Below are 23,754 nucleotides of genomic sequence, written 5' to 3' on the forward strand. Positions count from 1 at the left end.
CCAGGTCCAGGGACCCGGGAGCGGTGCTGATAGATGCTCTGACAGCCCCTTGGGTCTTCAACATGGCTTATGTGTTTCCACCATTCCCAATGCTTCCTCGTTTGATTGCCAAGATCAAACAGGAGAGAGCTTAGGTGATTCTGATAGCGCCTGCGTGGCCACGCAGGACCTGGTATGCAGACCTAGTGGACATGTCGTCCTGTCCACCGTGGTCTCTGCCTCTGAGACAGGACCTTCTAATTCAGGGTCCTTTCAAACATCCAAATCTAATTTCTCTGAGGCTGACTGCATGGAGATTGAACGCTTGATTCTATCAAAGCGTGGTTTCTCGGAGTCGGTTATTGATACCTTAATACAGGCTAGGAAGCCTGTTACCAGAAAAATTTACCATAAAATATGGCGTAAATATTTACATTGGTGCGAATCCAAGTGTTACTCATGGAGTAAGGTTAGGATTCCTAGGATATTGTCCTTTCTACAAGAGGGTTTAGAAAAGGGCTTATCTACTAGTTCGTTAAAGGGACAGATTTCTGCTCTGTCTATTCTTCTACACAAACGTCTGGCTGAAGTTCCAGACGTTCAGGCTTTCTGTCAGGCTTTAACTAGGATTAAGCCTGTGTTTAAGTCTGTTGCTCCGCCGTGGAGCTTAAACTTAGTTCTTAATGTTCTTCAAGGCGTTCCATTTGAACCCCTTCATTCCATTGATATCAAGTTGTTATCTTGGAAAGTTCTGTTTTTGATGGCTATTTCCTCGGCTCGGAGAGTCTCTGAGTTATCTGCCTTACATTGTGATTCTCCTTATCTGATTTTCCATTCAGACAAGGTAGTTCTGCGTACTAAACCTGGGTTCTTACCTAAGGTAGTTACTAACAAGAATATCAATCAAGAGATTGTTGTTCCATCTCTGTGTCCTAACCCTTCTTCAAAGAAGGAACGACTTTTGCATAATCTAGACGTAGTCCGTGCCCTGAAATTCTATTTGCAGGCAACTAAGGATTTTCGTCAAACTTCTTCCCTGTTTGTCGTTTACTCTGGACAGAGGAGAGGTCAAAAGGCTTCGGCTACCTCTCTCTCTTTTTGGCTTCGTAGCATAATACGATTAGCCTATGAGACTGCTGGACAGCAGCCCCCTGAAAGGATTACAGCTCATTCTACTAGAGCTGTGGCTTCCACCTGGGCCTTTAAAAATTAGGCCTCTGTTGAACAGATTTGCAAGGCTGCGACTTGTTCTTCGCTTCACACTTTTTCAAAATTTTACAAATTTGACACTTTTGCTTCCTCGGAGGCTGTGTTTGGGAGAAAGGTACTTCAGGCAGTGGTTCCTTCTGTTTAATGTTCCTGCCTTGTCCCTCCCTTCATCCGTGTACTTTAGCTTTGGTATTGGTATTCCATAAGTAATGGATGACCCGTGGACTGACTACACTTAACAGGAGAAAACATAATTTATGCTTACCTGATAAATTCCTTTCTCCTGTAGTGTAGTCAGTCCACGGCCCGCCCTGTTTTTACGGCAGGTCTAAATTTTAATTAAACTCCAGTCACCACTGTACCCTATGGTTCCTCCTTTCTTGTATGCTTGGTCGAATGACTGAGTATGACAGGTGAGGGGAGGAGCTATATAGCAAGCTCTGCTGGGTAATTCTCTTGCAGTTTCCTGTTAGGAAGAGAAATATTCCATAAGTAATGGATGACCCGTGGACTGACTACACTACAGGAGAAAGGAATTTATCAGGTAAGCATAAATTATGTTTTTTATATATATATTTATATATATATATATATATATATATATTTATATATATACAGGGAGTGCAGAATTATTAGGCAAGTTGTATTTTTGAGGATTAATTTTATTATTGAACAACAACCATGTTCTCAATGAACCCAAAAAACTCATTAATATCAAAGCTGAATAGTTTTGGAAGTAGTTTTTAGTTTGTTTTTAGTTATAGCTATTTTAGGGGGATATCTGTGTGTGCAGGTGACTATTACTGTGCATAATTATTAGGCAACTTAACAAAAAACAAATATACAGTATACCCATTTCAATTATTTATTTTTAGCAGTGAAACCAATAACATCTCAACATTCATAAATATACATTTCTGACATACAAAAACAAATCAGTGACCAATATAGCCACCTTTCTTTGCAAGGACACTCAAAAGCCTGCCATCCATGGATTCTGTCAGTGTTTTTTGATCTGTTCACCATCAACATTGCGTGCAGCAGCAACCACAGCCTCCCAGACACTGTTCAGAGAGGTGTACTGTTTTCCCTCCTTGTAAATCTCACATTTGATGATGGACCACAGGTTCTCAATGGGGTTCAGATCAGGTGAACAAGGAGGCCATGTCATTAGATTTTCTTCTTTTATACCCTTTCTTGCCAGCCACGCTGTGGAGTACTTGGATGCGTGTGATGGAGCATTGTCCTGCATGAAAATCATGTTTTTCTTGAAGGATGCAGACTTCTTCCTGTACCACTGCTTGATGAAGGCGTCTTCCAGAAACTGGCAGTAGAACTGGGAGTTGAGCTTGACTCCATCCTCAACCTGAAAAGGCCCCACAAGCTCATCTTTGATGATACCAGCCCAAACCAGTACTCCACCTCCACCTTGCTGGCGTCTGAGTCGGACTGGAGCTCTCTGCCCTTTACCAATCCAGCCACGGGCCCATCCATCTGGCCCATCAAGACTCACTCTCATTTCATCAGTCCATAAAACCTTAGAAAAATCAGTCTTGAGATATTTCTTGGCCCAGTCTTGACGTTTCAGCTTGTGTGTCTTGTTCAGTGGTGGTCGTCTTTCAGCCTTTCTTACCTTGGCCATGTCTCTGAGTATTGCACACCTTGTGCTTTTGGGCACTCCAGTGATGTTGCAGCTCTGAAATATGGCCAAACTGGTGGCAAGTGGCATCTTGACAGCTGCACGCTTGACCTTTCTCAGTTCATGGGCAGTTATTTTGCCCCTTGGTTTTTCCACACGCTTCTTGCGACCCTGTTGACTATTTTGAATGAAACGCTTGATTGTTCGATGATCACGCTTCAGAAGCTTTGCAATTTTAAGAGTGCTGCATCCCTCTGCAAGATATCTCACTATTTTTGACTTTTCTGAGCCTGTCAAGTCCTTCTTTTGACCCATTTTGCCAAAGGAAAGGAAGTTGCCTAATAATTATGCACACCTGATATAGGGTGTTGATGTCATTAGACCACACCCCTTCTCATTACAGAGATGCACATCACCTAATATGCTTAATTGGTAGTAGGCTTTCGAGCCTATACAGCTTGGAGTAAGACAACATGCATAAAGAGGATGATGTGGTCAAAATACTCATTTGCCTAATAATTCTGCACTCCCTGTATATATATATATATATATATCAGTTATGCTGGTATTTGATGAATATATATAAAACTGTAAATATACAGCAGATGATGGATGAATCAAGCTGTCCTCCAATTCCACTTGACTGTCTGGTGCTGCCAATATCAGAGATGTGTCACTTACACTCTCTATATAGAAAATCTGTAGCGAAACAAGAGGAAAAAGGCGCAACCCAATATCAAGGTAGAATAATAATTTATTGGAAGCACACACGGTTAAAAAAACTAATTTGCATTAATATCAACAGAATACTCAGTCTAGATCTGTATAGGCAACATCCACTGATTTCATCACCGGATTGCCAGAAATTGTCTCAGCCACGAGTACTTCCAAATGACTTTAGCCTTCTGTAGTCTGCTACAGCTCCGTCTACCTTGATATGGGGTTGCGCCTTTTCTCTTGTTTTGCTATAGGTGTTGCATATACTTCTAATTAACATGTGATCATCATGGTAATGGAAATTATCTGCCCCAGCAGAGAGGGGGTTATTTTAGAACTCTTACCTTCCCTCTTAAACACAGGGGGGCATATGAGACTTCTATTTCCAATGAGAGGGTCTCATATCCCTGTCACTGGTATGTTATTATCATAAGAAATATCGAAGACCTTTGGTCCATATTTAAGAGGTCTGGTGATTACAAAGAAACATGTATTTCAAAGGAGATGTCTATGTATCTATATACCTCATTTTTTTAAAGAGAGCTGGTCCTACCATTCAAATATATTCAATCATCACAATAATAATGGTCAACTGATAGCAACTGCTGACCTCATTTTTTTTTTTATTGTTGGGAGTCTTGGCTCATAAGATATTTTTCTCTCTGAGGAAATACACATTTGGTGGTATCCTTAAAGGGATATTCCAGCCAAAATTGGAAACCACATGGGTGCATTTGGGTATTGAACAGAAGCAATTTTGTAATATACATGTATTAGCAAAAATGCTTCTAATAAATGTTATAGCTGTTTCAAAAGTGTATTTAAGTATGCACCGTGCACCAGCATTTTAAACACAGCACTTGCTCAGAGAGCCTAAGGTGCTTCTACTATCTGGTAATGACTCAATTTTGTTAATTGCTGACTTGATACAAGCCCCAGTGATGATCTGAGCAGCTGCATTATTTAAAATGTAGCTGCAGTAGCAATATCTAGCTATGCTTCACATGCACGTGCAGAGACAAATGCTGCCACTAAAACAGGGATAACTTTTACTAGAAGCATTTTTGCCAATACATGTATATTGCAAATATGTTTATTTTCAAAGATGTAATTAATCTATGTGCATTTAAATTTTGACTGGAATGTTCCTTTAAAGACTAAACTGAGTAAAAGTAAAATCCGGAGGCATTCAATGGGGAAAAAAACCCCTTTATATAATAGTATTTATTGGTTGAAGAATTTTAGTGTTTTTATGTTAAAAGATTTCTAGCAGGGGTAAATGCATTACCCTGTCAAAATGAGTCATTGGGGCCAATTTATCAAGGGCCCTTGATGCTCCTGTTTCTGCGTGAGCCTTCAGGCTCGCTGGAAACGGCAGTTATGAAGCAGCTCCTTAACTCTTCCACCTGCTCTGAGCGGCGGACAGCAATCAACCTGATCCTATACGATCGGGTTGATTGACACCCCCTGCTAGCGACCGATTGGCTGTAAATCTGCAGGGGGCGGCATTGCACAAACAGTTCACCAGAATTGCTTGTGCAATGCTAAATGCCGACAGCATATGCTGTCGGACATAATACGCTACATGCGATGTCTGTCGGACATGATAATTCGGCCCCATACTGTCAAAATTAAGTCATACCTCACTGAAATCATAATGTTGTGTAGTAATGTATCTAATATTGTATAATTTTTAAGTGCACTCCTTTTTTTTTTTTTTTTTTTTTCTTTGTGAAGTACAAGATGGTGCAGAAAAAAGCTGATCATTTTAGTTACTGTTTTGTTTTGGAAAACTATTAAATGGCTTAAACATTTTTTTGTGTCTTTCATGATTCAGAGAGCATGCAATTTAAGCAACTTTCTAATTTACTCCTATGATCAATTTTTCTTCATTCACTTGGTATCTTTATTTGAAAAGCAGGAATGTAAAGCTTAGGAGCTGGCACATTTTTGTTTCAGCACCTGGATAGCGCTTGCTAATTGGTAGCCACAAATCAGCAAACGCTACCCAGGGTGTCGAACCAAAAATGACAATAGGAGTAAATTAGAAAGTTGCTTAAAATTGCATGCTCTATCTGAATCATAAAATAAAAAAATGGGTTACATATCCCTTTAAGGGAAGGTGAACATATGCAGAACTGATATTGAATTTAAAGAAAGACACTGAAGAAAATTACGTGAAAAATATTTCCACCCTTTTTGCTATCTGTAAGCGAGAGGTATTTTCTGGAACTACATTGACCGTTGTAATCAATATCAGAGTGCAGAAGTTTACAGTTTCGTCCGAGAAATGGCTCAGCATCGGCTTGCTAAAGAGTCTACCACACTTTAATCTGTTTAAAGCCCAAATAAATTGCAATTTAAAAAAAAAAAAACACAACTTGCATGTTCTCACCCCATTACTTTACCACTTGTTTGTTTTTTTTATTGCAGGAACCGTTGAATCTTGAGGTTAGAGCAGCTGTTTAAAACAATCATCAGGTTTCCACATATACTGCAAGAACATATTTAAAAAAAGAAAGCAGTGGGTGGGAGGCAGACTATTTTCAGCTGCTTAAAAGCAACCATGCAAAGGCAGGCACACTAGAAAACTACTGGGGATAAGTGTAAAATACCATGTCAATTATACTGGCTTGCAATGCTGCATTATCATAAAATACACACATGCTATCAGTTGTCAAGCTGGGGGATACAATGTACAGAATGTATTTTGTATTTCTTTTTAAACCATCAATTCTCCAACTCTGAGCTGGAGTAGTAGTTTGCACTCCCACTCACGCGTTCTCCACTCAGCTTCGGCTTTTTGCGCACGTTGGGTAGTGCACTTATTACAAGTTCCCTTATGTGAAGAACATTGGAATTTTAAATATTTACAGTAAATTCATAAACACTTTATTAAATATGAATATTGCACAAATATGATTTTTTTTTTCTCATGTTTTCAGCTACTTGACTGCAATGGACTCCAACTAGGGTTGCCACCTTAGCCATGTTTTCCCGGACAGTTAGGAGTTATACATGCTGCAGGATGTGCTGGTAGGAATATTAATTTCAACCCTGAACAGCACACAAATAGTGACACTAAACAGCACTATTCATGTTATTCTCTGCACACCCTGCAGCATTTATAACTCATAAGTGTACAGAAAAACAGGGGTGAGGTGGTAACCCTAACTCCAATGCACTTATATATGTCTATATATGTATACATATGTATTTTTTTTGTGTATATATGTCTGTAAATATACACACACACACACATACATATATACAAACACATATATATATATATATATATATATATATATATATATATATATATATATACACATATTTAGAGATGTATACTGTATTTATATATCTCTTTGTTAAAGCCCTTTGCATGCCTTTTTTTCTAACACCGGAGACCTCATATCTTTGAGCCCTTATAACGTTTTATTGCAATTTTTTAAAATCATTTTTATTAGACAGTGTTGTTATGAGTGTAACTGTACTTTTTAAATTAAAATGAAATTTTATTTTGTTTTTTGTTCAACTTTTTAGTCGATTATAACAGCTAACCAGAGCTCTGATGTCATGCTATCGCAACGCAAGTTAAATTCAATTGTGCTTGAGCAAATGCGTTTGCTTTCAACTTGTAATACGCGCACTACTTCCGACACACGCAAAGAGCCGCAATAAACCCTATTTTGCTTGTCGTAATCTAGCCCTAAATACTTAAACTGGGTTGAAAATACAATTTTCCAATACTTATACCCAGGGCTGGTATTTTCCACTAGTAGCAGACTAGTAAGAAAATGCTTACGATGAGGAAAAAATATGGCTCTTTCCTATATCTAATATTGAGTAGACTAGCGACTCTATCCTGAGCAGTGTAAGATGCAAATGTTGAATGCCTCATTTGATTGTTGCAATTTAACAAAGAAAAATAACAACAACAAAAAATTGGCAATACTGATGAACCTTGATCTAAAATATCAATATACTGAAAGTATCCATGTCTAATAAAATAGTACTCTAAATGAATTGTAATTTTGGCATAATAGAAGCTATGCTTTAGGTTTACTGTATCACTTCCAGTCAGTTATATTTAAAGCTTATTTCCTGCTGCCTTCAGCCACAACCCAGCTCAAGCTTTTTTTTAAATGGCTGGAAATAATACAGACCAGGACTGTAGTGCATACTGCAATGAGGAAAAAAACAAGACTGAAGCAGTATAGCAGACGTGTAGAAATGCACAAAGCCTCACACTCTCTCTGTTCTGATGAGTTTAAGTCGGTATGTAAAATATACTGTACAGCTTTAACAGTTACACGTTTCATTCCTTAAATTAAAAGTACTATCTATTAAAGGGATAGAAAGGTCACAATTGAAATGTGCATTTCAATGTGGAATAGAAGCAGTTCTGCAATATAGTTCCATTAGCGAAAATGCTTCTAGTAAAAGTTAAAACTTTTTTTTTTTTCTGTAGCATACGCACATATCCTGTGAAGGCTGTGCACAAGTATTCAAACGCCCCACTTCTTCAGAGAGTTGGCAGTGGTGTGTATTGCTTCTGAAAACGTAATTTGTCAGCTACTGACTGACTTTCTGATAATGTGTAGTGTTTGAATACTAGTGCACGGGCCCTCTCAGGATATGTGTGTATGCTGCACAAACACAGTAATAACTTTTACTAGAATCATTTTTGCTATTGGAAGTATATTTCAAACATGCTTATAATCCAAATTGAAAGTCACCCACGTGCATTTCATTCTTGATCTTTCTATCCCTTTAAAAAAACATATCCTACAGAAGAAGGTAGAGAAGCACATGGGCATGCACATGTTTGGAGCAATAAATTGCAGCAGTTTTGCAAGAATGTTTTTAGCTGTCTTATACATTTGCTGCCATTTAGAGCTCCTGATGTGCTCTCTACCTAGAGAGAATACCATGAGAACTAAGCAATTTCAATAACAGAAGTAAATTGGAAACTTTTTAAAAATTGTATGCTATGTATACATCCTGAAAGACAGCGCCTGTGTGATGCTTAGAAGTGATGTGCACATGCGCACTGGTACTCATCTGGTGCGTGCAGAGGACTGTAGTTTCCCTTTGCTATGGAACTCGATTAAATAAGCTTCCCAACTATGAGACCATAAAGATTGGAGGCTGGAATCCATGTTGTTTAAAATAAAACAGATGACAAGAAGAAGGAGATGGATAATGTTAGACAAGGACCCTAAAATTATGTGCCAGGCTCAATTTTTAAGGTGCCAGTGAAACACAGGTGCTTGCTTGGGATAATCAAGCACTTGTTCACTTTGCTTTTGGGCCATTTGACTCAGAACCATCATTTCAAAATAACAATATTAAAAAATATGTAAAATGTGCACTGGTTATTTTAAGCGCTAAGTAAAAAAACCCCATCTGTTTTATTCACACACACACACACACACACACACACACACATATATATATATATATATATATATATATATATATATATATATATATATATATATACAGAACAAGAAAATGTATGTATTATAATACAAACAATATTACAAAAACACAGAACTGCGCTCTCTAAAATCTAAAAGTTAACTCAAAATAAAGTTTAGCAATAAGAACAAATAAATAAGAACAGTGTTATTTAAAACAGCAAAAACAAATTTACTATTTCAAATATAGTTGTTAATTTTGTAACAAAATCAAAACTATCAAAAAGGATAAGTGGGAGTCTCACACAGTGATGAGATTTCTATGTAGGTGTCGGCTGCTGTATCCAATAATTTCTCTGTTATCCCACAGAGTAGAACAGAAATAAACAAAAGAAGTAGAAAAGCACACAAATGCACCTACGTAGTGCAAATCAATTTATTTGATACAAACGCAAACAAACGTGTGATGAAAAATCCCCGTAGGGTGGATCCAACCTCAAACTATCGGCTAGATTACGAGTTTTGTCTGTAATGGTGTGCGGTGCTAACAAGCAGTTTTCCCTCACCGCTCACCTACAGACAACGCTGGTATTACGGGTTTTTACAAACCCGGCGTTGGCCACAGAAAAGTGAGCGGAGAGCAAAATTTTGCTCCACATCTTACCTCAATACCAGTGCTGCTTACGGTAGTGGTGAGCTGGCAAAACGTGCTTGTGCACGATTTCCCCATAGGAATCAATGGGGGGAGAGCCGGCTGAAAAAAACCTAACATCTGCAAAAAAGCAGCGTAAAGCTCCTAACGCAGCCCCATTGATTCCTATGGGGAAATAAAATGTATGTCTACACCTAACACCCTAACATGAACCCCGAGTCTAAACACCCCTAATCTTACTTATTAACCCCTAATCTTCCGCTCCGGACACCGCCGCCACCTACATTATATTTATTAACCCCTATTCTGCCACCCCCAATGTCGCCGCAACCTACCTACACTTATTAACCCCTAAATCTAAGTCTAACCATAACTCTAACACCCCCCTAACTTAAATATAATTTAAATAAATCTAAATAAAATTACTACAATTAACTAAATTATTCCTATTTAAAACTAAATACTTACCTATAAAATAAACCCTAAGCTAGCTACAATATAACTAATAGTTACATTGTAACTATCTTAGGATTTATTTTTATTTTACAGGTAAATTTGTCTTTATTTTAACTAGGTAGAATAGTTATTAAATAGTTATTAACTATTTAATAGCTAACTAGTTAGCTATTAAATAGTTAATAACTATTTAATAACTATTCTACCTAGTTAAAATAGACAAATTTACCTGTAAAATAAAAACTAACCTAAGTTACAATTACATCTAACCCTACACTATAATTAAATGAATTCCCTAAATTAACCTACAATTAAATACAATTATCTAAAGTACGAGAAAAACAAATACTAAATTACAGAAAATAAGAAAATAATTACAAGTTTTTTAAACTAATTACACCCAATCTAATCCCCCTAATAAAATTAAATTGGCTGATGCAATCAGCCAATACGATTGAACTTCAATCCTATTATCTGATTGGAACAGCCAATAGGATTGAGGTTGCATTCTATTGGCTGTTCCAATCAGCCAATAGGATTGAAGTTCAATCCTCAGCCAATAGGATTTTTCTACCTTAATTCCAATTGGCTGATTTGGAATTCTATCAGCCAATCGGAATTGAAGGGACACCATCTTGGATGACGTCATTTAAAGGAACCTTCATTCAGTCGTCGGATGAAGAACGAAGAGGATGCTCCGTGTCGGATGTCTTGAAGATGGACCCGCGCCGGATGGATGAAGATAGAAGATGCTGCCTGGATGAAGACTTCTGCCCGTCTGGAGGACCACTTAGCCCGGCTTCGTTGAGGACTTCGGCCCGGTTGGGTGAAGACTTCTCAAGGTAGGGTGATCTTCAAGGAGTTAGTGTTAGGTTATATTAAGGGGGGATTTGGGTGGGTTTTAGAGTAGGGTTGGGTGTGTGGGTGGTGGGTTTTAATGTTGGGGGGGTATTGTACTTTTTTTTTTACAGGTAAAAGAGCTGATTACTTTGGGGCAATGCCCCGCAAAAGGCCCTTTTAAGGGCTATTTGTAAATTAGTATAAGGTAGGGCTTTTTATTATTTTGGGAGTCTTTTTTAGTTTATTAGGGGGATTAGATTAGGTGCAATTAGTTTAAAAAAACTTGTAATTATTTTATTTTCTGTAATTTAGTGGGGGGAGGGTTTCGTACTATAGATAATTGTATTTAATTGTAGTTAATTTAGGGAATTAATTTAATTATAGTGTAGTGTTAGATGTAATTGTAACTTAGGTTAGGTTTATTTTACAGGTAAATTTGTCTTTATTTTAACTAGGTAGCTAATAAATAGTTAATAACTATTTAATAGCTATTGTACCTAGTTAAAATAAATACAAAGTTGCCTATAAAAATAAATCCTAAGCTAGATACAATGTAACTAGTTATATTGTAGCTAGCTTAGGGTTTATTTTATAGTTAAGTATTTAGTTTTAAATAGGAATAATTTAGTTAATGATAGTTATTTTATTTAGATTTATTTAAATTATATTTAAGTTAGGGGGGTGTTAGGGTTAGACTTAGATTTAGGGGTTAAAAACTTTAATATAGTGGCGGCGACGTTGGGGGTGACAGATTAGGGGTTAATAAATGTAGGTAGGTCTCGGCAATGTTAGGGATGGCAGATTAGGGGTTAATAATATTTAACTAGTGTTTGCGATGCGGGAGTGCAGCAGTTTAGGGGTTAATATATTATAGTGGCGGCGATGTCCAGTTCGGCAGATTTGGGGTTAAAAAATGTATTTTAGTGTTTGCGATGTGGGGGGCCTCGGTTTAGGGGTTAATAGGTAGTTTATGGGTGTTAGTGCACTTTAGTTAAGAGGTTTATGCTACGCGTTAGCCCATAAAACTCTTAACTACTGACTGTTAAATGCGGTACTAATCTTGACAGTAGAGGCTGTACCGCTCACTTTTTGGATACTCGTAATACCGGTGTTATGCAAGTCCCATTGAAAATATAGGATACGCAATTGACGTAAGTGGATTTGCGGTATTTTCGAGTCTGACCAAAAAAGTGAGCGGTGAGCCTATCATTTCAAGACTTGAGATATATATATATATATATATATATATATATATATATATATATATTCTATATCTATCAGCCAATCAGAATTCAAGGGACGCCATCTTGGATGACGTCCCTTAAAGGGAACCTTCAGTGTATGACTGGGACCATATGAAGAGGATGCTCCGCGCCGGATATCTTGAAGATGGACCTGATCCGCGCCGGAAGGATGAAGATAGAAGATGCCGCCTGGATGAAGACTTCTGCCTGCCTGGATGAAGACTTCTCCCGGCTTCTTTGAGGACTTCGCCGGCTCGATGAGGATGGATGTCCGGTGGATCTTCGGGGGTTAGTGTTAGGTTTTATTAAGGGTTTATTGGGTGGGTTTTATTTTTAGCTTAGGGTTTGGGCAATGTAAAAGAGCTGAATGCCCTTTTAAGGGCAATGCCCATCCAAATGCCTTTTTCAGGGCAATGGGTAGCTTAGGTTTTTTTTAGATAGAATTTTATTTGGGGGGTTGGTTGTGTGGGTGGTGGGTTTTACTGTTGGGGGGATGTTTGTATTTTTATTTGCCAGGTAAAAGAGCTGATATCTTTGGGGCAATGCCCCGCAAAAGGCCCTTTTAAGGGCTATTGGCAGTTTAGTTTAGGCTAGGGGTTTTATTATTTGGGGGGGGGGGGGCTTTTTTATTTTGATAATTATTAAGAGTAAATATTTGATAATTTCTTTTTTATTTTGTGTAATTTAGTGTTTTGGTTTTTTTTAAATTTAGTTAATTGTATTTGATTAATGTAATTTATTTACATATGTAATGTTAGGTTTTACTGTAAGACAGGTTAGGATTTTATTTTACAGGTAAATTTGTATTTATTTTAACTAGGTAGTTAGTAAATAGTTAAGAACTATTTAATAACTAATCTACCTAGTTAAAATAAAGACAAACTTACCTGTGAAATAAAAATAAAACATAAGCTAGATACAATATAACTATTAGTTATTTTGTAGCTATCTTAGGTTTTAATTTACAGGTAAGTATTTATTTAGTTTTAAATAGGAATGATTTAGGTATTGTAATTTTTATTTGGAATTATTTTAATTATGTTAAAGATAGTGGGTGTTAGGTTTAGGGGTTAATAACTTTAGTATAGTGGCGACGACATTGGGGGCAGCAGATTAGCGGTTAATAACAGTAATGTAGGTTGTGGCGATGTTGGGGGCAGCAGATTAGGGTTGTTTAGACTCAGGGTTTATGTTAGGCTGTTAGGTTTAAACATAAAAAAAATTCCCCATAGACATCAATAGGGCAGCGTTACGGAGCTTTACACTCCGTGATTACAGATGTTAGGCTTTTTTTTAGCCGGCTCTCCCCATTGTTGTCTATGGGGAAATCGTGCACGAGCACGTAACAGCAGCTCAAAGCAGCGCTGGTATTTGTGTGCGGTATGGAGCTCAACGCAGCCATATCGCCTGCAAACGCCGGCATTTTTTAAACTCTTAATACCAGCGCTATAGGGAGTGAAATACCGCCAAAAATGCTGCGGTCGTTAATATCCCTATAGCGCTCAAAACTCGTAATCTGTTTGACTGACTTGGAAAAGATGGTTAAATCTAAATTCTTGGCTTGGCTCATACTTGAAAGTCTGCTAGGTTTATAGTGAAATTTCTGTGCAGCTTATGTGAGTTTTCCCAGGAAACAATACATTTATTAGTCTCATTTTAGGGAAGGTAAATGTAACACAATCATGCCATGACCAACTATCTTTATCCTGCATTCTGAATTGCATGAAACTTCACATTATTTTGAAAGTCTAGCTAAAGGAAAAATAGATTTAAGTCCCTAATTAGGCAAGTAACATAATAAGTGGGGGAGACAGGAGGGAGTATGTGACTGCCCCCAGCGCTCTCCTTCCTGAATATCTGGGTAGTAGCTGGGGAAGGGGGGTGGAGCTGCAGACAAAAGTGGGTGGATAATAGGGTAGTAGAAAATGGGAGGAGCAGTAGGGCTTATAATGCTTTCCTGTATTACTCATTTTTTTTTAGATTACTCATTTTTTTCCCTTCGTTCTTACCACTGCAGATTTGAAAAAGCAAAATAAACTGTGGATCATGTACCCAGTTCCCTCCTAAACGGTTTTAGGACAGCATCTTAGAAGTGGAGCTGTCAAGAAAGAAGAGGACAAATAAGGGTAAGACATTGCTTTAGTCCATTCCCCTTCCCTCGTCTGCTGCCCCTCTTTTCTCCTGTCCTACCTCTCCTCCTTCCTCTGCTTTTTTCCCTTGAAGATTCTTCTCCTAATGAGGGCACTTCTTTTTCTTCCTTTGTTTTGTTCGTCTTCTTCGTATCTTATCTCTTCCCCTGTCCCCCCTCCTGTTGTCCTTTTTTTCCCTCCCCTCTTCCTCGTGGGCCTCCTGGAGCAGACGTAGCATATCCAAAAGCAATCCTCATTCCTCTGTCCCTCTCCCCTTTCCTGCAGTCACTGTGGCATCTTTTGAGATTGGGTACTGTCATTGTGGGGACAGAAACCAGAAGTTGTGGCAAGGCATACTTCTAGTTTCAGAGTTACAGCAAAAATGTGAACGTAGGGAGTGTGGGAGATGAGCTCCCATCTGCTCCCCCCCAGTAAATGTGCATTATTAGTGGAACATACAACCCCACATGTACCTGGTAACTCCAGGTTTAAAAAATAAACTGTTCCCTTCCTTCTGCATCCCAGAAGGTACATCAAAGTGGCACTTTCCCTTGTGTCAGCCCCCTCCGCTGTGTAATAATTATCCAGCCCCTTATAATGGGCAAGACAAGGAGGTCCTCATGATGCCCAGTGATCCTTAGAACCCTTATAATTCTGCCCTGCATCCCCATGGTTATCTGGCTTGTTATATACTTCCACATACACAGCCGTGCAGCAGCCACCTTCCTTCCCATATACCTGCATTTTGTTCCCTCTGGCAGTTCCCAGTTCAGTTCTAGGCCCTTGGTGCCCCCTCCCAACCACTGCTGTTTTATAAGGGGGCTATTTTGTTTCCCCTCACCTCGACAGTTCCTCATTGACACCAAAGTTCTACAGATTGGTGCAAATACAGGACCAGCCTATGCACATAAGAGAGCAGGGCAGCAGAATAGGATGGAGGAGGGAGATGGCAGTTTCAGGAGTAGAGGGCCCAGCAACTTCATTTGAAAATGGTGAGTACCCTCATTTCTCATTTCATGAATCTGATACTGATTTGTCATCTGAGTCAAGCACATCTGGGTTAGACCCATAGGAAGAATTACTGGACAGGAAGGGTAGCAAAATCCTTAAAGGAATAGTCAAGTCAAAATTAAACTTTCATGATTCAGATAGAGCAGGCAAATTTCTAATGTATTCCTATTATTCTTATTTATTTGCATAGCGCCGCCAAATTCTGTAGCGTATAACATTTTCTTCATTCTCTTGGTATCTTTTTTTTATTTTAAAAAGCAATATTGTAAGCATATGAGCCGGCCTATTTTTGGTTCAGGACCTGGGTAGCGCTTTCTGATTGGTGTCTAAATGTAGCTGTTAATCAGCAAGTGCTACCCAGGTGCTGAACCAAAAATGGGCCGGCTCCTAAGCTTACATTCAAATAAAGATAACAAGAAAATTAATAATAGGAGTATATTAGAAAGTTGCTTAAAATTGCATGCTCTATCTGAATCATGAAAGTTTAATTTTGACTTGACTATTCCTTTAAGTGAATGCAAAAGGCCACCAATGTGGTTAACTGTATTACGCATGCGCATAATTAGAAATAAGTGGGGAAAGAGGTCTAACACAGTAAGTGTGCCTTGGGGCTACTCCATGTGAAAAAGACCCGTTATGGGAGCACTTACAACACAAACTATTAAAAAAGCTAGAATGGGGAATTACTTAAAGAGCAAAAAAAAAAAATATAGGAGCATGATCTTTAATTTAATTTATACTACCCATGAGGGGGAACAGACTTGGAAGGACTGTGATAGTGAATTCAGGAAGAAATTGGATAAAACTAAATTAAATAGTTTGGGAATAAAGAAGTGGATATTTGGACAATGTTTAAGTCTGATAGCTCACAGAACCAAACCGTTTAGCAACAACACAGCAGGCCACACAGGATACCTTTAAAGGTCCAAAAAGAACTTACTGGGAATTTTATGACAAATTTTGTGAAAGCCAGAATTGCATTTTTAGACACACATGTAGGTATTGCTGATGAGCACACCCAGGACTAAACTGCCCAAGGCATTATAAGGGGCCATTTCTTGCCAATACAGGGAAAGGGGCCAACCAGTAATGGCCTCAAAATTCCAGTCATCCTAGCACACAGGGACAAATAAAACAAGGGTGGGAGCGTCACCTAGTGTCAGGCTAAGAATTATGTTCAGTTAAATATCAGTCATTTGAAGAGGCAATACAAATGATAAGACAACTAGTACCAGTGGTATGGGCTCAGGGAATTCTCAAATTATTTTATAGTTTAGAAAAGCATTATAGGGTTGGGCTAAAAACATCAAAGGCACAAAAGACTTATAGTCCAAATTGGCGATGGTTTGCAAAAGTGTCATTTACGTTAGTCTATTCAGAGCGCTCTCATTGACTGGGTTTGCAAAAGGCCACAGATCAAGGAGGACCAATTATTTATACAGCAGGAGGGTTCAGCAGCTACAGTTTTTCAGTTCAGACATATATTGCAAATGGTGGTTGGGACAAGAAAAAAATGAATATGCATTCATTCAGTATTGGAGCAGCCACCCACTACAGAAGCAGATGCATCTGGGGAACAGATTAAAAGTTTGAGGCAATGGAAATTATGTGTTACAAAACTTATATCAGGCCCTAAAAAATGTTTGTACATATTCTGGTGTGTTGTGTAGTAGGAGGTTACAAGGTTTATGTTAGTGTGTATTGCGTGTTTAATGGTATGGAATTGATGTATGTTAATAGTAACCCCTGTACTGTTGTTTTTTTCACAGAGAAAGGCAGAAGGGCAGCAAGGATATGGATTGTAGGGCACACTTACATACATTGAGGAGCATTCAAGAGAGCAAAGGTAGTAGCAGGCCAGGAGCTGGGGTTCCCTACTAGCAAGGCAACAGTCAGGTGGATAGGAAGGAGAGTAATGAGATGAGAACAATTCTCGCAAGTCATTAATAAGGCAGCAGCAAGGTCCCCTGAGGTAATGGTAATTCATTGGGAGGTAACAATATAGACTATTGGCAGAACGTGGATTTGATAGCAGCATCAGGTGTCTTGTTTCCTAATGGAAGCATCTCAGGGCAGTATGGTCACCTAAAATTACATTGGAGGGGAAAAGAGCTCAGAGAGGCAGATAGAGAACTAGGAAGTGGATAAATAGTGCAGTTGCTCAGTACATTTACACACTGGCAGCAGCAAGTACAAATTAAGTAGTAAAACATGATAGGATAAAAGCAGACTTAGAAGAATATTACAGGCACACAAAGTGCACCTGTCAGAAGCTGGCATATACAGGTTGGGACCGAAAAGTGTACAGGGCTTGGTTAGAAATTCAGGCAAGCGACCAGTATGGTTTAAGTTGTTGCTGCATTGGTAAATTACTGTTTTTTAGTTTGGGGTCTCATTGCCTTTAAGTCTAATTGCAATTGGTAACAGAGACCTTTTAATTTTGCCTCTAACTTTGTCTCTTTATCTGATGAGTTGAAACTAATGACTGGGTTAGAGTAGTAATGTAAGGAAAGGTAACATGGGAGTACTCACTACAAATTGTCTGTAAAAGACTTAATAATGTGAAGTGCCTAATTGCATACATAGCATAATAAATATATGAAACAGGAGGAAGTGGGTGATTGTCGGCAGCCCCCACCTCCTTCCCCTCCTGAATACCTGGGAGGCAGCAGGGGAGGGGGTGGAGCTGCAGACAATAGTGGGTGAATAATAGAGTGGTAGAAAGACTATAAGTGCTTAACTTACAGGAACAGACAGATTACTTTTTTTTTTTTTTTTTTTTTCCTCTTCCACCCATCCCATTAATGTTGGTGCTAAGGATTTTCATTTTCTTTTGCAGATAGTCATCTAAAACATGATGGTCATAGAGCGGCAACGAGTCCTATAGGAAATAACAACCAATGGAATAGTAGGTGCACTGTGAGAGAGATTTGCCTAGGTTTAAATCATGAGCTATAGCCACATAGCAGGGTACCTAACACGGTAGCTGTAGCAGGGTCAGATAGAACCCCCCCCCCCCCCCCAGTGGTGGTAATTGGTTGCTAATTTGTGTGCAGGTTGGGACTGAGGAGTGCACAGGGTGGAAATTAAGACCAGCAAACCTTATGGGTGAACTTGAACTTTCCACATGCACAATGAGTAGTCAATTTGGGACCTGTCGACAAACTTGGTGGGAGGAGTGTGGGCCCCTAATTATAGTTATATAGTTGCTGTATTGATCAATTACTGGGTTTTTAAGTTAGGAGAATCATTGCTTTTAAATATAATTGCAATTGATTAAATAAAGTTACCTTTTAATTTTGCCACCAAACGTGTCTCTTGTTTTTACTTCATGGGTTGAAACTAATGGTTGGGTTAGAGTAGTAAGGTAAGAAATGGTAACATAACATGGGAATACACACTACAATGAATTGTCTGTACAACACTTATACAATAAACCGAAAAACATATCCAATTTGGGAAATTCAACAATCCCCTGATTAAATTTTGATGGAGGTTGAAGACCTACCCAAGCGGTTGATAACCTGACTGACATTCAGAATAATTATTACTGTTTAATTACAGTTTTTATGAGTGACACATCAGTGAAGTGTAAGGGGGTAATTATTCGTTCGTGAGTGACAATTTTTTAAAAATGTATGCTTGCAGTGACAATGATGGACACTTGCTAGGTGTTAGAATCTAAACCTGCCATGGTTTGTTGGCCAACATGACTGACATTAAGGGTATTCACACAAAAGCTGAAACTATAATGAATCAGTTATAATATTTATGAGTGACAATCTAACAATGCATAGGGGCTTCTGTGTGGACAAGAGTGATACTATTTAGATGTAAGTAGGATTTTCATGCAATGAGGGATACTAAAGTAGGTCTGCACAGCCGGCACTTTATTACCACCTGTCATACACAGCTAACATTCTTCATTAAATGTCACCCAATGGCAGGTATGACAGCGGAAAAGTAAATGTGGCCTAAAGGTGCGCTTGAAGACAATATGCATAAAATATTTCACCATACATTCATATTTTAAAAAGAAGTAATTGCACTGCATACTCATTTTCATGTCTTGCCAATGATTTTCAAGGTTGTTGGCAGAGAATGAAATTTTTAAGGACCTGACTTTATAAACTAAGTGGAAAAAGCCAGTTTCTGACTAATATTTTTAACTATTAAATCTCAAGACTATTTGGAAATTTTACAAGTGCAGCTGTGACTTAGACTTGGCACTTAACAGTTTGAAATCCAGATACGGCTTGTATATTATGGAACTGGAAGCAGAATGAGAATTTGACACATAAGAATAAAGGTTGCAGCTTACCTGGTATATTGTAACAATTGTTCCTTGTGCAGAAGAAGAGATTAGTATAATTTATTTGCCCAGAATTGAGAATTTTCTCCCTCTCTTATAAAGAGGTGTGAAAACATGCTGTACCGAAGTCATAGCATACCGCACAAAACAGCAAATCATGAGTGAATATTTTATTTTGTTTTATTTTTAATTATATTTTAAAAATACACATTGTACTTTCTTTCATATTTTGGGTAGCAGGATATATATATGTTATTTTAAATCTTTTGGTTTCAGTAGTTATTGTGCACTATAAACAAATAGTTTGTTACCTAAGACAAAATAAGTAACTCCATTGTATTTTTTTTTTTTTAATATTAGACATTCAGAACCACCTTTAAGTAGTGGACAACTTTTTTTTTATTTTTATTTTTTTTTTACTAAAAATAATAGCGGCTTACAGAAAATTAGTTGACATCTCATTTATTGTCTGAAAGACTGAGATACCATCAATTAATATTTGTAATAAATTGTCTTGCAACTTTAAAAAATAGTCACCCACCGTACACACAAACACAAATGAACTTACTAAGGTTTAAACATTTAGTTTTTTATTTTATTAATATTTTTTAATGTATTTACATTAATGAAACTGACATTTATACTTTTTTTTTTTTTTCTCCAAAGCAAATAATATTAATAGCTTGCTTGATATTTATATGAATGCTAAACTGCCATGTCTTTGAAATAAAATATTTAAGGCGGTGGGTATGTAATGCCACATACTTATCTCTTTCCTCACATATATACACACCCCAGTCTCTTTCCTGAAATACACACATCTCCCTTCACTGTACACAGCTATTTCTACACCCACATCCTCCAAATATGACAATACAATATAGATGCCAGTTTTCGTGTTGAAAATCGCACAGAGTGGTTTGGTGATATGTAGGTAAATAGAGAAAAAAATACAGGAAAACATCTTTGTGAAGAAACCTACACTTTTTAGTTTAAAAAAAATTCCCTTACATATGTTTAGAATGTTTGTTAGCAAAAAAGAAAATATATAATAATTAATGTATTGGTCCTAAGAATGTGATGCAATGCACCATCCTATTTGTGGATTAATTATAATGCATTACTTAAGATCTCAACACCACAGAAATATCTTCTTCATATGATGGTTGCTATTTGTGAGGAGAGCAAACTAAATATGCATCATTTTTAAATGAACATCAATAATTTTTCAGTTTACTCTTTTGCTATGTTTCTATTGCAATCTGCCAGACAGTGTACAACTAATATCAGTTATCTTCTATGTGACGTCCTCAAAGTCTCATAACATTACAGGAATTGTTTCCTATTGTTGTGGGATGTGCAAGCAATATCTTCTTAAAGGAGAAGTTAAACTTTACTAACTTGCAGATACAAATTAATTGTAATAAAAATTTAATATCGCCAACTGATGCAATATTCTGCAAAGCGTACACAAGAAAATTGGCAGAGAAGTACCAAAAAAAATCAATAGAAAAAAAATACAGGTACAAGGTATACTTAATATTTTTTGTGAAATTTGCAATTTGTATTTTCAAACCAAAGCTTTAAAAACAAATCTAAAACAATGATTCCGTACTATGCGAAATCCATATAAAACAGCTGTAAAATTTTAAAAGTTATTAGGAATTAGACTGGGTTACGTGTTTTGGAAAATATGACAAATACAACACAAAAATTGTGCTACAATAAAAAAATGCACCAAAAATGTGTATCTTTAAGAAATATTCTTATACTTGAAACTGTTAACATTTATTAATAATGATGATAATAATAATAATAATAATAATAATGGTATGCTGGGAACACACATTTTTGTAGCCTTTTCTAAGAGGAATTGTTCCTATTGGTCTCTTTCATATTTTTTTTGCTCATAGTTTTTTTTTTCTGGGAGTACATTTCAAGTCACTTCCTATTGATTGTATAAATTACCAAATTAATTTTCAATTGGATATTTCTTCAATCAAAAATGTTGATGGTCTTAATTTTTTTTTCCTTGTAAGTTTGATTCAGTAAACTTTAAAATGTGTATTTTAGTTTAGTAGCAAATTTAATCTAATATAATCCTTTGACGTTTAAAAGTTAGATTTCTCATTTACAGTTAACAGACTGCATAGCCAACAAAGGCCTAAGTTATATATTTTGTACATTTTACTTTAAGGTGGAAACAACAAAGATCTTCATTAATATTAATGAAGATAGTTCTGCTTAATAACAGGAAGTAAAGCTTTCAGATATAAATTAATCTAAGTCACTGCAACTTGTCTTCTTTTTTTGCAGAACTCAATAATTTATGCATCTGATTGGCACACTTAAATTTCTTAGAAAGAGATTGTGTAATATAAAAGGATACTTTGGTTATATATTCACTGGTCAAGGTATCAGATAAAATTAATAAACCCTGCAATTTCCATGAAAAGGACATTAAATTAATGGTAGAATAATGTATTCTATAGATTTATTTTTTTTAATAAATAAATATAATATCGTCAGCAAGAATAGAAAAAGCAAAAAAAAAAACAACAAAACATAATCATGGCACATTTAATATTTTATTATGAAACATGCTAAAAAGAAGTGTATTTTCAATCCATAACAAAAAACAACCATACAAGAAATAAAAAAATAAGCAAATCTAAAACAATCATTCCATACATAATATTTGAAACCCACATAAAACTGTCAAATTTTAAAATTATTAGTAACTTGGCTGGTTTATATGTTTTGCAAAGTATGACAAATATAACACAAACAATAAGCTACATTAAAGTTGTGAGATTTGGCTGTGATGAGGCAAAAATGCACTGAAAATGCAATGGTATGTTGGGAACACACAAGGATATGTTTGTAGCTTTTTCCAAGATATATTATTTCTGTTGGTCTCTTTTTATAACAGCACATTTCAGGTAACTTCCTACTGTTTGCATAAAGTAGCAAATTCATTTTCAATTGGATGCTACCAAAATTATTTATGGTTTGAAATTGATTTTTTTTTTCTTGCAAGTTTGATTTGGTAAACTTTAACATTTATTTTAGTTTAGTAGCAAATTAACTTTTTTAAATGTCTTTAGAATTAAATTAAAGATACCAAAAGAAAGTTGTTTAAAATTCCATTCTCTATCTGAACCATGAAAGTTTCATTTTGACTTTAGAGTTCCTTTAAATGAGCTGACCGGAGGTGTGATTGGCCAGCTTCTACTATTGCATGCTGGTAAATGTAGAACTTGTTTTATTATCTAGGGCTGTGGACTACAGCTACCCATGTCTTAATGATAAGTTTACAGTAGAAGGACAGGAAGAGGAGGATCTACAAATAACATTGCTGCATGGGGAGTTAAAGAATTGCCCATAAAGGTGGAATAGAGAAAAAAAAATAAAGGTGTTTTTAAGGTGGTATTTCAGGAATGCATGATTCCATTTAGGAAAGAGCAAACATTAAATATAACATTGCACTACCAAAATAAAAAAAATACGCAGAATAACTAAGAAAAATTAAAATTAAGGAAAAAAACATTATTAATCATAATTCTAGTAATAATAATGTAATATTTGGGAGCATTTGGAGGGACACTACCCTCACTGTCTCAATGGATCAGCCACCACTGGTTAGCAGGCCCCTAGACTTTTGCTTGGGCATTAACATTTTATTTACCACTTGAAAAATGGAAGCACTGTTCATTGTGCTCTAGTAATGTTAGTGCCCCATAGTGCTAACATAATATGGGCCTACGTTTATTAGTAATGAGCATTATGTCAAATGTATACTTCTACTACTTATCTGAACAAAACAATGGCTATGTTATTTAATTCATTTGATCCTACTTATTATTTTGATCTTATTAATCTGATCTTACATTAACAACATTATACAGGGTCGTTTAGCCCTTAAAGTGATGGTAAATCTGAACGTTTTTAAAAATGCTAGGATTTACCATCACTAAAAATAAGCTGTAGTTTCATTTATCACTTATTAAATAAAGGGTGCTAAACTCACCCTATCTGTGCAGCAGCAGCTTGCTAAAGTCAGAGCCTCCAGCCGCCCATGGCTCAGCGCTCTTTACCAATGAGGTGAAGTTTCCAACTCTAAACCAATAGCCGTGCTAGCAT

General features: G+C 36.8%; 1 long non-coding RNA gene across 2 annotated transcripts in view; it reads left to right on the forward strand.

Moving 5' to 3' along the window:
* The window catches only part of LOC128648851 (uncharacterized), a 63,719-nt gene extending 45,110 nt beyond the window's left edge, over positions 1-18,609 (forward strand). The window contains exons 2-4 of one of the 2 annotated variants that reach the window (XR_008400630.1): positions 14,177-14,285; positions 15,138-15,280; positions 17,069-18,609. This is a non-coding gene — a long non-coding RNA (uncharacterized LOC128648851). The remainder of the gene's footprint in view (positions 1-14,176; positions 14,286-15,137; positions 15,281-17,068) is intronic. The other variant, XR_008400631.1, reaches the window with a different exon arrangement.
* The last annotated feature ends 5,145 nt before the right edge of the window (positions 18,610-23,754 follow it).

The sequence above is a fragment of the Bombina bombina genome, chromosome 1 (genome assembly GCF_027579735.1).
Source record: "Bombina bombina isolate aBomBom1 chromosome 1, aBomBom1.pri, whole genome shotgun sequence".
NCBI classification, from domain to species: Eukaryota; Metazoa; Chordata; class Amphibia; order Anura; family Bombinatoridae; genus Bombina; species Bombina bombina.